The sequence below is a fragment of the Pinus tabuliformis genome, chromosome Q (genome assembly GCF_031772625.1).
Source record: "Pinus tabuliformis cultivar Carrire ecotype Pingquan chromosome Q, CPIR1, whole genome shotgun sequence".
In the NCBI taxonomy this organism is placed as follows: Eukaryota; Viridiplantae; Streptophyta; class Pinopsida; order Pinales; family Pinaceae; genus Pinus; species Pinus tabuliformis.
Window position 1 is genome coordinate 789,214,920 of NC_142296.1, and position 16,984 is coordinate 789,231,903.

Consider the following 16,984-nt stretch of genomic DNA (forward strand, 5'->3'; position numbering starts at 1 on the left):
ATGAGCCAACTTCACAAAACACATAGGTATTATATTCATTGAAATAGATACCCTAAGGACCTAGTTCACGGAAATCCATTATCTAGGTGAGAATTTCCAAAGGTTTACCTAGAAGATAGAGGAAAGGGAGATTTAATGTAGAGAACCTGGGTAAAGTGATTTTGGAATCCAAAGCTGATCATCAATTTAGTTAAGCAATTGCTTCAATAGAAGGATGAACTTACTTTCTAAAAGAGGAGATGCCCAAGCATTTAATAGGGTATTATCGAAATACAGAATTTATTAAAAGAAAATTTCATATGAAAATCTATAGCCTGTACCAGTTGGCTGGTGGAGAAATCAAGAGGAAATTCATGTAGCCTTGCACAATAAGGAGAAATGAAAACCAAAAATTATAAAACATAGTTAAGAATTACCATTTATTTTCTATATGTATGACGGGGTGAACATAATACATGTTCACACGTGAGTTGCCAAGAAAATTAAGTAGCACCACCAAAAGAAGCCAATTAAGAAAACCCTAGAGTTGACCTAAACTCAAGCACAATAGCCATAAGGAAACAAAAAAAGAGGCTAGAGGAAGTAACATATGAAATGGTAATGCAACATTAATTACTCTTCTAGTGAGAGGATTTGTTAAAGAAATTTGATTAAGCCAAAAAAAACTTCCTCAACTCTGAACCATTACCTTTTTACGGGTTGGCCTCATGATTCCATGAGTCTAGTCGATTATAGAGAGGGTTATGACCGAAAAATGAAGGTGAGCCATCTTCAACGAATTATCAATGTAGAGCTCTATTCCAAAAGAGTGAAAATGCAAATGGGATCTGTAAGCTGCAACAAGAGAGGGGTAGTTACCCCATAACCAATCCCCATGCCTATTTATTGTCAATTTCGACCCTAGTGATTTTAATATGTGGATCTGTTGATACCCCAACAAGTCTCCACATCTGGCATGACTACAAAGGAGGTAAAACACAATTCTTTACAACTCATATCTCTCTCGAATGTTCATTAACATATGTTATCACGAAATATAAGAAGCAATGCTTAGGACATCATATATTAAATTTTAACCATAACACAATCAATACGAAGAGTTATACCTTAGATTGGAACTATTGAATAATACAACCAAAATATATTGCCCTATATTGTGGCATTGAAAATGTGGTTGCATCATTAACAACTCAAAGAGAACCAAACCTTAAGACTGACAAAACATTCCTTGCATATGTAACAAACAAATAATACACATATACATTCAACAAAGAGAGAGCCAAAGTTGATGTGTGAAAGGGTAGTGATATAAAGATGTGTGCATACCATATGTGTTTAACCTATGAGTTTAATCATTAATGGCATAAAATTGTGAACTAAATAAGTTGTTTCTATTCAGGAGCATAAATGTTCCTTAGTTCTAAAAAAATATATATTACTAGCTAGGAAATAAGGATGTTACAAGTGGTATCAGAGCCACAGGTTACAATATTATGGCTTAAGAGCTCGACTAAAGCTAACAATAACATATTAAAGATTCTTACTAGATAGGAAAGAAAATAATATTTCTATAGTACCAAAGCAAAGAGAAGTGAAAGAACCATCCCTTAAGCAATTGAAATAAATTTTATTATGTAAGTTAAGTTATAAAAAATACTAATTGAATTATTGATGGGGTACCCTTACCTACTAGAACCGATACGTTGGGAGTCTAAGAGAGAAAATATTTGTTTGGAATTATTTATGACCACATGTTAATCACTAAATCATATATCGTGATTGTTGGAGAATGGATAGAGAGAGAAGTTTATGGTTTGCAACAATGAGGAAGTATATAAATAGGAAAATGTAAATGAAGTAAGGTAACAATTCATACACTGTTAAACACTTATAAAACATCAGATAGGTATGTTTAAGAGAGAAGGCAAGGTGTTGTATCTGAAATCACCCTGAAAAGTAAAGAATTAGTTGCTTGATGATTGCTTGTTAATAGTTACGAGGACCTTTTGTTAATTTTCAAAAGAAGAGGAGAGAATATAAACAAAATAAAATGTAAATAGAAATCATAAAAGGGATCGAGAACCCTGTAATACATAATGAAAAATATAGGGTGTATTGGTATACCCAAGGAATTAGTCTGGGAAAACTTAATAATAACTTTGTCAAAATTGAATGGAGAAAATAGAACACTTATGATTATAAAAAAAATATGTATAAATATGAGCCAATTGGGGTTATCTTGGGTAATTGGTAGGAATAGTTGGAATCCTTTTCACCAAATTAAGCACTAGCAACTGACATGGTATATATCGATAGTGATGTCAATAAAAGATACAAACCTATATGTCAATAGTATAACTCAGGTATAAGTAATTTCAATGCAGTAATAACAGGTTGGCACAAGTAAGGTTGCATTTCAAGACTGATATAAATAAAAATAAGGTAACAAGGAGGAAATATATAAATAGGAAAATGTAAATGAAGGTAACAATTCCTACACGGCTAAACAATTATAAAGCATCGGATAGGTATGTTTAAGAGAGAAGGCAGAGTGTTTTATTTGAAATCACCGTGAAAAGAAATGGATTATTTGCTTGATGATTGAATGTTAATAGCTTTGACACCCTTTTATTAATTTGAAAAAAGGAGAGAGAATATAAATAGAATAAAGTGTAAATATAAATGAGAAAAGGGATTGACAACCCTGTAACACATAAAGAAAAATATATGGTGTATTGGTATACCCAAGGAAGCAGTTTGGGCATACTTAATGATAAATTTGTCAAATTTGAATGGAGAAAATAGAACACTTATGATTATAAAAAAAATATGTATAAATATGAGTCAATTGGGGTTTCCTTGGGTAATTGGTAGGAATGGTTGGAATCCTTTTCACCAAATTAAGCACTAGCAAGTGACGTGGTAGATATTGATAGAGATGACAATGAAAGATACAAACCTATATGTCAATAGTATAACTAAGATATAAGTAAGTTCAATGTAGTAATAATAGGCTAGAATGAGTGAGCTTGCATTTCATGACTAATAAAAAAAAAATGGTAAGGAAATTAATGAAATTTCTCACTTGAGAGTCTCTTCATGAAGGGAGTCATGTAAAGACTAGTTACGACAGTAGTATAATTGGAAAACGCCATCAACATGGAGGATTGTATATAAATTAATACCATTTGATAAAGTTTTAAATTTGTAAGGTTTCTTGTGTGTAGTGAGATATTGTGGAATATTGTTGTTATATTTTCAAAGAGAAAGTTTTTCGACCTCTTTGAGTAAAATAAATTGTAAGAATCAATCTTTTGATAACTTAAACTTTATGGTGTTTGAATTAAACGAAAGGGCATCTTCCAAAGCAAATTACACAAGAATGACTCAAGAATTGGGGCACGGAACATGATCAATAAGTTGTCTTTAAACAACAACAAAATATAGTCAAGTAATTGAGAATTGTAATAGATTTGTCAGATAAAATTCTTGTTTAAGAACCATGAAATAGAGGTAAGTTGTGATAGAAACATTTATAATAGCTTGTGATGTAAGAATGTTAGTGTTGAAAATAGTGAAGTAAGCAACATAATTGAGACTTTTATGTTGAAAGAAACATGATAATAGTATCTGGGTTACCCCAAGACACCTTATAAATATGGAAGCACATCAGAAAAATGTTGTTGATACTGAGAAAGATATCAAATTTACACCAAATTTAGTAAGTATACGGTGAGTAAGATTAGAGTCAATTTCAATAATATCAATATTTACTAGGAAGGGAATGCAATGGCCCCTAAAATATAGAATCCACATATCTTTTAAATTTCCTAAACCTAATGGACGCAAAGGGATCAAGATAGTTGTGAGTTATAGACTTGTAATACTAAACCATCGAATCGTTCTCTAATCGATCTATTTTATCACCGCCTCGCGATTAGAAAAGGTTAAGTTTGATTGAAATAAAGATGATAAGACAATTTTGATGGATTGAAAGGAGTGTTAATTGTAAGATTTGATCTGAGTTGGTACAATAGATTAAATAGGAATAGATTCACGTTAGATTACATGGGCAGTCTAGCAGAGCTGCAAGATATATATATATATATATATATATATAGAGAGAGAGAGAGAGAGAGAGAGAGAGAGAGAGAGAGAGAGAGAGATAAGGAAAAATGATACAATCATAAACTACGAGGGGGGAACTCTTAACCTGGTCTTTCCTGGTGCAATACTTTTTGTAAAACATCTTAAGTTGAGAAAGGACAACATAGGAAAATGTGTATATATATATATATATATATATATATGTTAGGTATGCATGAAAATGAATGTGTATATTAAATACTCCAGGGATTATTTTATCTTAACGTGACTTGAAGGATGGATAATGGATGCACATAAAATGTAATCAAAAACTGGTAGGTAGCCAAGTAAGGTAACTAGAGAAAATGTGGCACATAATCTTAAGAAAAATTATAGTTGTGATAAGGAGAGTATTGGTAGCATATTGGCATAAGTGTGACCTATGCCTATTGTCATGCAATGTGTCAACATGGAAAGTGAAACGTCCCACCAGTGAATGGTACCCTAGATAAGTACCTCAAAGAACTTCAATATGACTTTTATAGACAAAATTAAGTTTCATCAAATGATTGTTTAGAATGAACATAAGCTTACAAAATCACAATCTCAAGATAACCACACTAGCATGATGTGATGAGGCAGCTAACATGAATGAAAATGCAAGGGAGAAGGACCCCATAACTGATTACACCTAAAAACAAATGGGGCACATATATCCTCCAGACAACTTAATCAATAATTTGCAAAATAGAGAGGGATGCACAACCCAAGAAGAGAGATGTGAGAAACTCATAGGTGAAGCATGTAGGAGAAGTATGGTTTTAAGATTTGGTGATGTAATTTTTTTTTTTTTTTATTTGTTTTTTTTTTTTATCTTTTGTTGATTTTAAGCATGCCCGTACTACTTCATGTTGTGCCCTTGAATTATCATAGTGATTTCTTTAATATTTCCTTGAGATTTTGGCCTAGATGGTTTAATGGGAAAGATTAGAAGGAAAAGAATAAAATAAGAAAATCAATTGAATTATAAAATCTTGATCAAGAGTTTTGCATGAAACAACCAGAAAATAATTAACATGGACATGTCTAGGTCCACTCAAGCAAAGGACAATGATAATAGTAATTATCCTCAAGCCTTGGTAATGTTGCACAACAACATATTTTATATTATGAAATTTGATGTTTAAAGGACAGATCATTGGTGATGAGCCATCATGGGGGAAAGGTAACTAAATAATCCTTATAACTAATAAAGAGAGAGAGAGAGAGATATGCATGATTAATGGGCGAGTGGTAAAATAAGATAATTATTTATTCTCCTATTAGGATAAAATTGTTGTTTATTAACAATTCCATAGGAACTTCCAGGCCAAATGTATTAAAATAGCCTTCTCTCCAATGAAGTAAATAACACGTTGTGAACCGATATATATATATATATATATATATATATATATATATATATATATATATATATATATGTGTGTGTGTGTGTGTGTGTGTGTGTGTGTGTGTGTGTGTGTATGTATGTATGTATGTATGTATGTATGTACATACATACATACATACATACATACATACATACATACATACATACATACATACATACATACATACATATATATATATATATATATATATATATATATATAAGAAAAGAACTATACTAAATTAACAATATAGAGAGTGTGAGACACTCAATACGCACACAAGTGCAAAAGGGAAAAATCCCATGATTTTACACGTAAAAAAAATGGCATATAAATTTTATCAACAACCTGTAATGTAGGATGACAAAGGGCCAAAATTGAAGGAATGTTGCAAAGTGGACTCCCAGTTTTGTGCCAAAAGAAAAAACAAGCAACCCAAGATGGGCATAACTAAGTTTACTTGGATAAAGTATACAACAATATAATCACCTTGAACAGGGAAATAAAAGGAGGTTATCCTAAACTTTATTCATATATCACTAATGCATATGTAACATTTGACATTAATATAAAATCATAGTAAAGCTAACCAATAGAACAATACACTAGTTGTAATTTATCATAAAAGGAAAGAATAATAAATGGTTTTTGAAATCTTATTACCACTATGTAAATAGTGTAAATAGGCTACCCATGGAAGATTTCAATTGTAAATAGTGCAAATAGGCCCGGAATAGGCTACCCGAGAGGATGAAAATTCAATGTGTGAGGCATATTCCAACTTGTTTTAAGGGCCCATAGACGGTGTTTCCCTCGACGGGGGCAAGATGTAATACCCCTCAGTGAAGTGTATATATTTTAATTTAGTTTTACTAAAATGGTGTGGCATACTATGGACCATATAGAAGGCTCAATATGAATAGTTAATAAACATAAATGTTTATTTTAATTCTAAGTTTCATTAATAAAATTTGGTTATGGTCATCCATGGAAATTACAGATGGAAAAAAGATGTTAAATGAGAGTTTCACTTACGAGACAGTTAGAAGATAGTTATTCCTCTCCCTATAGATAAATAATCTTAGTTAGGGAAAAGGGAGCCAAGAGGGTGTGAGGGAAAAAGCTTGAGGCAACCTAGTGACTTGGAGCTTGGTTGGAAGAGGCCCAAGGGAGGAACTGAAAGTTGATACCTCAGATAGGAGGTTGTTGAGGCAAGCAGGACACAACCATGAAAAGGAATTCTTGAGTTGGTTGGCCAGTGGATTTCCAATTTATGCATATGAGGTATGTGAAACCCTAAGCAGGACCTGGTGCAATCAGATAAGCCCTATGTGGACCTAGTGTGGTCCGCATCACAATAAATTTTCTAGAAATGAAATTAGCTTGGGGATAGTTCTAGTAGCTAAGAATACCTGTACTCGTTGGTTAGGTGGAGAAATATTTTCTCCTTTGTGGTTTTTGTGGCAGCCTAGTTCATTTAAATAGATAAGTGTTTCTGTGTAACTATTGTTTTTATAATTTTTTCCTTCCAGGAATAAATGGCCTATGTGGGTAATATGATATGTTCTATGGAATTGTAAAGGTATGATTGTGATCTAAAATGAGCAAAACTAATATAGTATATAATTTGTATCATGGACTATATTAGTTTGCAGGCCTAGATGAATAAATACCAACAACCCATAGACATTTCTGAGCCCTAAATAATATCACTGAAGAAGTAGGGAAAGCCTTGGAGTAGGCACGCCCTAATCCTTTAGACTAAAATAAATAAGTAATTAAAATTTGCAATAGATGTCATGGAAAGAGATACTAAACATTGAACAAGATTGTTATTATACTGTGTGAACTTGGCAAAAAAAAAGAAAAAGAAAAAAAAAGAGAAATATATAGATATATTTTGTAACCCTGTTAAAGGAGAAATTTAACACTAAGAACATGTTACGTCAAGAAATTATTAGGCTTTCTTGGACACTGGAATCAGTTATAACAAGTTCGAAGATAAAATTCGAGAGGAGATTAATTGAAAATATAAAATAAGTAAAACAATGATTATAATTACATTGTCGAGAACAGACAATGCCACCATAATGTGGACAAACAAATGTTTAGCTCTTTACCATAAAAGAAATTATGTATAGAAGAAGATTAATCCAATTGAGAGTGGCCCGTATAACAAGTTATTAATCACTATAAAAGAAAGAAGGGAATTTTATATTGCAAAACCCTAAGGGTTCACGCCAAATATTACAATTGGTACATTACAATAATGGTAGAGTGTCGAGTATAGTATGTTGGAGTAAAATCAAACTTTCATTTACAAAAGATAATAGTTTAGTGAGGTAATGATTGCAATTTTTGAATAGTTTATATATATATAAAACAGTGATAAGGCTCCCTTATATAGAGACCCACGGAAAGTAGTCCTAGGTCGAAGTCAAATAGTCAACACTCAAAATTCTCAAGATTGACAACCCATGAGCCAAATTCACAAAACACATAGCTATTATATAAATTCAAATAGAAACCCTAAGGACCCAATTCATGGAAAGACATTATCTAAGCGATAATTTCCAAAGATTGACCTAGAAGATAGAGGAAAGGGAGAATTAATTTAGAGAACCTAGGAAACATGATTTTGGAATCTAAAGCTCATGAATTCAAATGAGAAATTGTTTTAGTAGAAGAGCGAAACCACTTGATAAAAGAGGAAATGACCAAGCATTTAGTAGGGTATTATCACAATACAAAATTTATTAAAAGAAAATGTCATATGAAAATATGTAGTCTATACCTGTTGGCAAATTCTTAACTTTAGTTCTTATCTATATGTATGACGGGGTGAACATAATACCTACTCACACGAGTTGCCAAGAAAATTGAGTAGCGATGTGAGAAGAAGCCAATTAACAAAAGGCTACGTTTGATCCATCCTCAAACACAATAGCAACAACGAAACAAAAAACGAGGCAAGAGGAAACAACATCTCAAGTGGTAATGCGAAGCTAATTACCCTTCGAGCGAGAAAAATAGTCAGAGAAATTTGATTAACCCAAACAAAAAATCCTCAACTGTGAACGGGTTTGCCTCATGATTTTGTGAATCTGGTCGAAGAGGGTTATGACTAGAAGATCAAGGTGAACCATGTCCAATGAAGTGCAATTGTAGAGCGCTTTGCCAAAAGAGTGAAAATGCAAATGGGTCTGCAAGGTGCAATGAGAGAGAATTAATTATGCCATAAACAACCCCATGCCTCTTTACCATCGATTACAACCCCAGTGATTATAATATTACAACCTCAAAATGTCTCCACTACACGACTGCAAATGAGATAAAACCCGATGCTTGACAACTCATATCTCTCTTGAATGTTTTTGAAAATACGTGAGAATCATGGCTTAGGACAACATACATTATACCATAGTTTGGAAATTTTGAATAATACAACCAAAATATCTTGCCCAATACCGTGGCATTGCAAATGTGTCCACATCATTAACAACTCAAAAATATCAAAACCTCAATACTGACAAAACATTCCTTACATATGTACCAAACAAATAATACATACATACATTCAACAATGAGAGAGTCGAAGTCGATGTGCAAAAGGGTAGAGGTATAAACATGTGTGCATAGCATATGTGTTTAACCTAGGATTTTAATCATTAATGGCATACAAAGATAACCAAACCTCACAAAACATTTCTTACATATGTACCAAACAAATAATACACACATACATTCAACAATGAGAGAGTCGAAGTCGATGTGCAAAAGGTAGAGGTATAAAGATGTGTCTTTAACATTAAAATAACATTGAAATATTTTTCTATGATTAAAACAAACATATATATACATATATTTTTTTTTTACACTCCCTACCTATATACATATATAATTGATTTTGAAATAAATTAATTAACAAAAGTATTCAAATAGACTATTTAAGTGTTGTATTAAAATAGTTTTAAAAAGCATAAGAATTATAGATTTTGTTCACACTCAAATGTGTGTGTTTTTTTGTTTTTGTTTTAATTTAAGTTTTCATTATTTTATCTTTATAATGTTAATATAAAATTATGTTAGTTCACATGTACATTTAAATATTTTATTTATGGTTAACATTGAGAGTGAGAATGAAGTATTTTTACAACATCTCCTTCATACCAATATGTATAATCATTTATTTTATTATGGCATACATTATTTTTCTATTTAAAGAACATTTTACTTTTATTTTAAAAGGAACACATGTCATCTCATTGCCCAAAGAATCACATTGCTCAAAAATAGTATTATGAATAGATACCAATGTGCATCCATCCCAATTACGAATCTAAAAAATGTCTAGAGAAATCAAAACACTTGAAGTGAAAACTATATATATATATATATATATATATATATAAAGAAAGAAAGAGAAACCACTTCCAAAAGGACCTGAAGGGCAGCCTGAGGTGCATTTCCAAGAAGACCTTCGGCATGAACCTTTCTTGTGAAGTTTTCCTAGGGTTGCAGTGTAATCATTGAGGGTATGACAAATCATGTTGGGCGAGGAAGCGTAACGGTAATGGTGGAGGCATTGCAGACCATGACTTCCTTCATTAGAATAATATAGAGGTAAGTGGACTAAGAAGTTATTATGTTCAATATATGGGTAAACAACAGGCTAGATAGACATAATATGTTTGCGGTATACATACTAGGCAGAGGAATCCTATAGTATGACATGTCCCAATGGAAAAGGGTGAGAAATTAGAATGTATCTATATGGGAATATTGGCATCAATATTTGTATACATCCTTTATTTAATGATAAACAACATAAGAAAAAAATGGAAAGAGGAGTCTCAAAGGAGGTAATCAATATTTTCCATAGCTAAATAATAGTTGCAGTTAGCCATATGCATGATTCAGAATGGAGGTTAGGCCGTATACCGGGAAGCCAATGTGGGTTTTTAGATGGGGACTACTATCTGGTCTAGGCGACCCAGGCTTTGTCAACATAGTTGGGCCGAGAATGATAAAAATGGCAATGCTTGTATTAAGAAAAATAAAACCCACTAGTCAAATCTACGAAAGAGAGTCTGAACCAGGAGAGTCTAGCTCTGCAGAACGCTCTACATTGTTCATCAACATTACACACTAAATAGAATACATGGTTTTAGGGAATTTAGAACAACATCCTAAGAAATAGAAACTAATACCTATCCTGAGACTATGTGAACCAACTCTACCTATTCTAGGATATTCTCCATTATCTTCAACACTCCCCCTTAATGGAGAATGAGTTCACATATATGCCTAACATCTCCCTAAACATTTGAAATTTTACTTTTCCAAGGGTCTTAGTGAAAATGCCTATAACATTATCACATGTATTACAATATTCCAGATGTATTTCTTTAGATTGCACTTTCTCCCTTACAAAATGGAATTGAGTATCAATATGTTTCGTGTTTTTGTGAAACACAGGATTGTTGGCCAGCTTTATTGAACTTTGATTGTCACATCTGATTGTTGTTGTGACTGTCTGTTCTTCCCCAACATCCTGGAGAAGTCTCTGCAACCAAATCACCTCGCACATTGCTGCACACATGGCTTGATACTCTACTTCTGCTGAGGACAAGGAGACTGTGTTATGCTTCATGTTGCTCCAAATGATCACCCCGGATCCAAGACTGAATGCATAACCTGTTATAGATCTGCGATCATCTACAATTCTTGCCCAATCTGAATCTGCAACTCTTGCCAGTCTAACATCAAAAGAGTCAGTGTAAATAATTCCATAATCTATAGTTCCTTATAGATACCTCAAAACATTCTTCGCTGCATTCCAGTGGCTTTCAAGTGGCTTAGACATAAATTGGCTTAACACGCTGACTGCATAAGCCAAATTAGGTCTAGTGGTGGTTAGGTAGATCAGACTCAGAACCAGCTGTCTGTAAAGTGTTGCATCCACAGCTTTTAAGCCATCCTCACACTGCAATTTGATATTTTGCTGCAATGGTACTTGTGCAGACTTGCACTGATCCATTCTAAACTTCACTAACAGGCCTTTGACATACTTTTCTTGAGATAGAAACGTTTTACCTGAATCTCTCCAGATATCGAGACCTAAATAGTATCTGAGTTCACCGAGATGCTTCATCTCAAACATCTGTGAAATCTGCTACTTGATTTCATCAATTAGATATATAGCATCACCTATAATTATCAAATCATCTGCATATAATGAAATCAGCACTATGCACCCATGGTGTAAAGATTAGGGTCAAACTTACTTCTATTGTAGCCAGCTTGCAGAAAAAATGAATCGATTTTCTCATACCATGACCTGGGAGCTTGTTTTAATCCATAGAGTGCTTTCTTCAACCTACAGACTAAATGTTCTTTTCCCTTCTGAAAAACCCTCCCGATTGCTCTAAATAAACCTCTTCTTTCAGTTCTCCATTCAGAAATGCAAACTTTACATCTAGTTGGTGCATCATCCAATGTTTCTTGGTAGCTAAGACAATTAACATTCTCATGGTGTTCAATTTAGCTATAGGGGTGAAGGTTTCTTCATAATCTATCCCTTCTTTTTGTGTATACCCTTTTGCAACCAACCTAGCTTTCCGTTTTTCTATAGTTCGATCTGCATTGATTTTCGGTTTATATAACCATTTGTAACCTATGGCCTAATTTCCTCTAGGAAGTTCTACCAATTCCCAAGTGTTTTTTTTTATATTGAATCATATTCTTGTTTCATGGCTATTTTCCATTCATTACTTTCATTTGCTTCTTTATAACTAGATGGTTCAACAACACTCATCATACTAGTTATAAATGCATTTTCCCTATATCTTGCAGGCATTTGAGCTTTCCTACCTAATCTCCTGAGTGGTGGGGTGGTGGTTTCAAACCTTATTTCTTCCTGTTGTTGTTGCTGTTGTTGTTGCTACTGTTGCTGTTGCTGTTGTAGTTGATGTTGTTGATGCTGTTGTAGTTGCTGTTGTTGTTGCTGTTCATCCTTTGCCTTTGTTTGCTACTGAACCTGATTGTTCTCTGCTTCCTCTTCTTCAAAGTATGGAATTTCCCATCCATCATTGTGCTCATCAGTTTCTTCACTATCCTTCTAATGGAATTTAACATCTCTACTAACAAAGATCTTGTGAGTAGAGGGATTAAATCATCTGTATGCTTTATATGACGAACAATACCCTATAAAAGTACATATGATGGATTTTGAGTCTAATTTTCTTCTATCTTCCTTTGGTATGTGGGAAAATGCTTTACATCCAAATATTCTTAAGTGTTTTACTGCAGGCTTATATCCATGCAAAGCTTCAAAAGGAGTTTTAAACTCAAGACTTCTTGTAGGACTCCTATTTTTTAAATAAACTGCAGTACTCACTACTTCAGCCTAAAAACCATTTGAAAGATTCTTACCTTTAAGCATACTTCTCTCACATTCCACCAGAGTTCTGTTATTCCTTTCTGTTACTCCATTCTGCTGTGGAGTATGGGGTACTGTAAACTGCTACAAAATTCCATGATCTTTACAATATCTTATCAGCTCATCTTTCTTATATTCTCCCCCTTGATTAGAATGGAGAATTTTTATCTGTTTCCCTGTTTGTCTTTCAATCATATTTTTAAACTGCTTAAAGTATTCAAATGTATGACTCTTCTTACTTAAGAAATACACCCAAGAAAACTTTTTACAGTCATCAATAAACAGTAGGAAATACACTGCACCTCCTAATGATTTTGTCTGCATGGGACCACAAAGGTCTGTGTGCACTAACTCTAGTATATCCCTCTGTTTCTTTTCTACTCTAACAGGGAATTCTTATCTATGCATTTTTCCTAAAGTACAAGCATCGCAATCAATATGTACTTGCTTTATCATAGGAAGATCTCTTACCATTTCTTTCCTCTATAGTAACAGCAAATCATTGTAATTGATGTGGCTAAATCTCTGGTGCCAAAGCTCTTTTGTAGTCAGGCTCGTTGTTGCCAATGCTTGAACCGGTGCACATCTCACATCCAACTTGTACAGTCCTCCTGTTTGGATTCCTGTAGCAATTGTCTTCATTCCATCAAGCAGATCCTTAATGTAACAGTTAGATTTTAAAAATTCAACTTTCAAATCTTGATCTGTAATCATTGATACAGAAGTCAAGTTCTTAATTATTCCAGGAACATACATTACATTATAAATTTGTTTAATTTTACCATCAAGTAGAATAACAGAAACTTTCCCACATCCTTTGATTTGATGACTTTTGTCATCTCCTAGGTAAATCTATGCACCTTCATTGATCCCTTTAAAATCCTCCAGCCAGTGCTTGTTCCTTGTCATGTGTGTTGACACTCCTGAATCTACATACCAAATGTTTGCATCAACATTTTCACGATTTTACATGAACAATCTCAAATTCTGCACCTAATCACTGTTTGCGAGATGAACTGCATGTCTCTTTGACTTCTGTTGTTATTCATGATACTTTTTTTTCCTACATTCCCTGGCAATATGACCTAATTTTCCGCAATAAAAACATTTTGTTTCAGAGTAGTTTTTATTCGGGTGCATACCTTGGGTCAGATTTGGCCGTTTATGTGAACTTGCTCTGCTTTGTTGTTGTGGGCCTCCTTTCCCTTTGTAGAAGTTCTTCCTCGCCACCAATGCAATATCGGCACTTTGGGGCTTCAGAGTCGATCTCCTCTCTTCTTCTTGCATCAATATACCTGTCAGCTCTTCAAAATGCGGGACCTTTTCTCTGGCATTGATCCCAGTGATGAACATCTGATAATCATCAATGACACCATTCATTGTAATGGTCACAAGATCTGTATCGTCCATTGTATGACCAATATCTGATAATTTGGTTTTCAGATCCTTGATCCTTGCTACAAATGAAGCAATTGTTTCATTCTCTTCCATCTTCATGGACAGGATCTTACTCTTGAGGAACAAAAGACAATTTGAATTTCTGATCTCGTACAATTCCTTTAGAATTCCCCAGATCTCGTTTGCTGACTTACCTTCTCTGATGTCCGATATAAGGCATTCTTTCACTGACATATTTAACATTGTCCTTGCTTTGCTTTCTCATTTCTCCCAATCTGGGACTGTTACAGATCCAGCCGCAGGCTTTAGCTCATCCCCATTCACAATCTGCCAAGCACTCTGCGCTTCTAGCAGAGTCTGCATCTTAAACTTCCAATTTGCATAATTGGAACCATCGAGCTTGTTATGCTCGTTCATGCATGTGTCAAAAATATTGTTATTCATCTTGGCGATTTAGAAAAAAAAATTTGATAGGTAAAAGATGTTAAATTCATCCCAGATCTATGACAGAGATAGACCACTGTTGTTCGATCTTGTAGCACACGCGCAGATCACCGTGGCTTCCTTCTTAGCCTCCAGGTAACCTCTTGTTGTCAGCTACAGCCTTGTTCTTGGCTTCCCCACTTAGCTTCTCTGACAACAACAGCCTTTTTCTTGGCTCCCTTTGCAATTTCTTTGATTTACATGATCGTCGCTGATATTTGCCCAATATCCGAGACTAGTCGTTGAAATACACCAATTTTCCGAGACTAGTCACAATCGTCGCTGATATTTGCCCAATATCCGAGACTAGTCGTTGAAATACACCCAATTTCAGGGACTGTTGCAGTTTTTCGTCAATTTTCTGCGACCGTCGCAGCTGTACACCTAAAAAGTGCGACGATTGAAAAATGAAAAATTTCGGAAATGTAAGAGTGATCGTCGCAGCTATACAATCAAAAACTGCGACGATTTAATAGTGATCGTCGCAGCTGTATACTCAAAACCTACGATGATTTCGGTTCAAAAAACCACCCACCAGCCAGCGTACAAGTTCCTCAGCCCTGATGCTCTGATACCATGATAAAAATGGCAATGTTTGTATTAAGAAAAATAAAACCCACTGGTCAGCTCTACGAAAGAGAGTCTGAACCAGGAGAGTCTGGCTCTGCAGAACGCTCTACATTGTTCATCAACATTACACATTAAATAGAATACATGGTTTTAGGGAAGTTAGAACAACATCCTAAGAAATAGAAACTAATTCCTATCCTGAGGCTACGTGAACCAACTCTACCTATTCTAGGATATTCTCCATTATCTTCAACAGAGAATTATTATAAATGACTTGAAATATTTAAAATAATTTTATAAAACACAATGCAACCCCCAAAATGATTAAGCAAATATTGAAGGAAGATCAAGAGGGGGTAAAAAATGTAGTAAAAAAGATTTGACATTTCAAGTGTCGAGTAAAAGATAAATGGATCAGATGTAGACTACGGTGGTGTAGAATTTGGTGTTTTGGTTGTAAGATCTTTGTTCATGAATTTTAATGTGATTGGAAGCATCTGAGGGCTCAGGTGGATGATTCTTGTTGTCATCTAGGTTTCATCAGCGCGGTTCTTCTATACTATCTAAATGTATTTCCCATTCTGGAGCCAAGGTCTCAGAAGGATGGGTTCCCTCCAGGATATGTAGCAGGTTCCAGTGAAGGATAAAATAATTTAGTGTTACGTGGAGGTAGGTAAATTTCAATGGAGTCGGTTGGTTTCTTTATGGCAAAGGTGAGAAAGACATTTTCACTGACCCAAAGTTAGTTTTCAACAAGATGGAAAGCGTAAGCCACTGATGCATATTTATGACTAGTGTCATCTAATACATCCAACCGAATTCCTGAAGAAGAATAATTTGGAAGGAACATTATGGATGATATTTGCATCCCTATTTCTCGTTCTACTTTTAAAAATACAACATGTAATTAGTTGGAGTGGTAGGTATATTTGTAGGAGGGGTAAATAATCATTGGATAGGAAAATTGGGTGCTCTAAATATATGCCATAGTCTAACCAGAATTTTTTTCCCTGAAAATCATGGAAATTCCGGTCATATTTTGATAAAATCTGGCACTGTGTTTTCTAAATCTTAGTTATAGTTGTCAATCTTCAATATTTTGGGTGTCTTAGAGGTTTTTGATGGTGTTGAATCCATTTCCACCATTAAAAACATGATTCAAACACTACTACTGCATGATTTTTTGAATTTTTTTCCCACATTCCAGCCACTTTTGGCCATCTGGGAAATTCCTCCGCCTCCTTAGAAAACTCCCTAAATATTTCATGGGGCTTTAGGATTGCGGAAGTAGCCAATGGGGTTTTTTATATGATGAGTAGAAGTTCTGACCACCTATAAAATTATTTCACTCTCCTTTCTTGTCCTATGTGTTTGATCTCCATACACAGAGGATATCGATTGCCCAGCAAAGATAGTGGTAGGTGTACTTACTACTTTGACATTGGTGGAGAAGTTACTTTGACTAATCAATACCGAGTTTGTTCATTTAGAGGTGGTCGAGTGCCACATCGGAACCATCAACTATTGTTCCTATTAAATATTATGTCCTCCTTTATTCCAACAAGGAAGCTCGGTT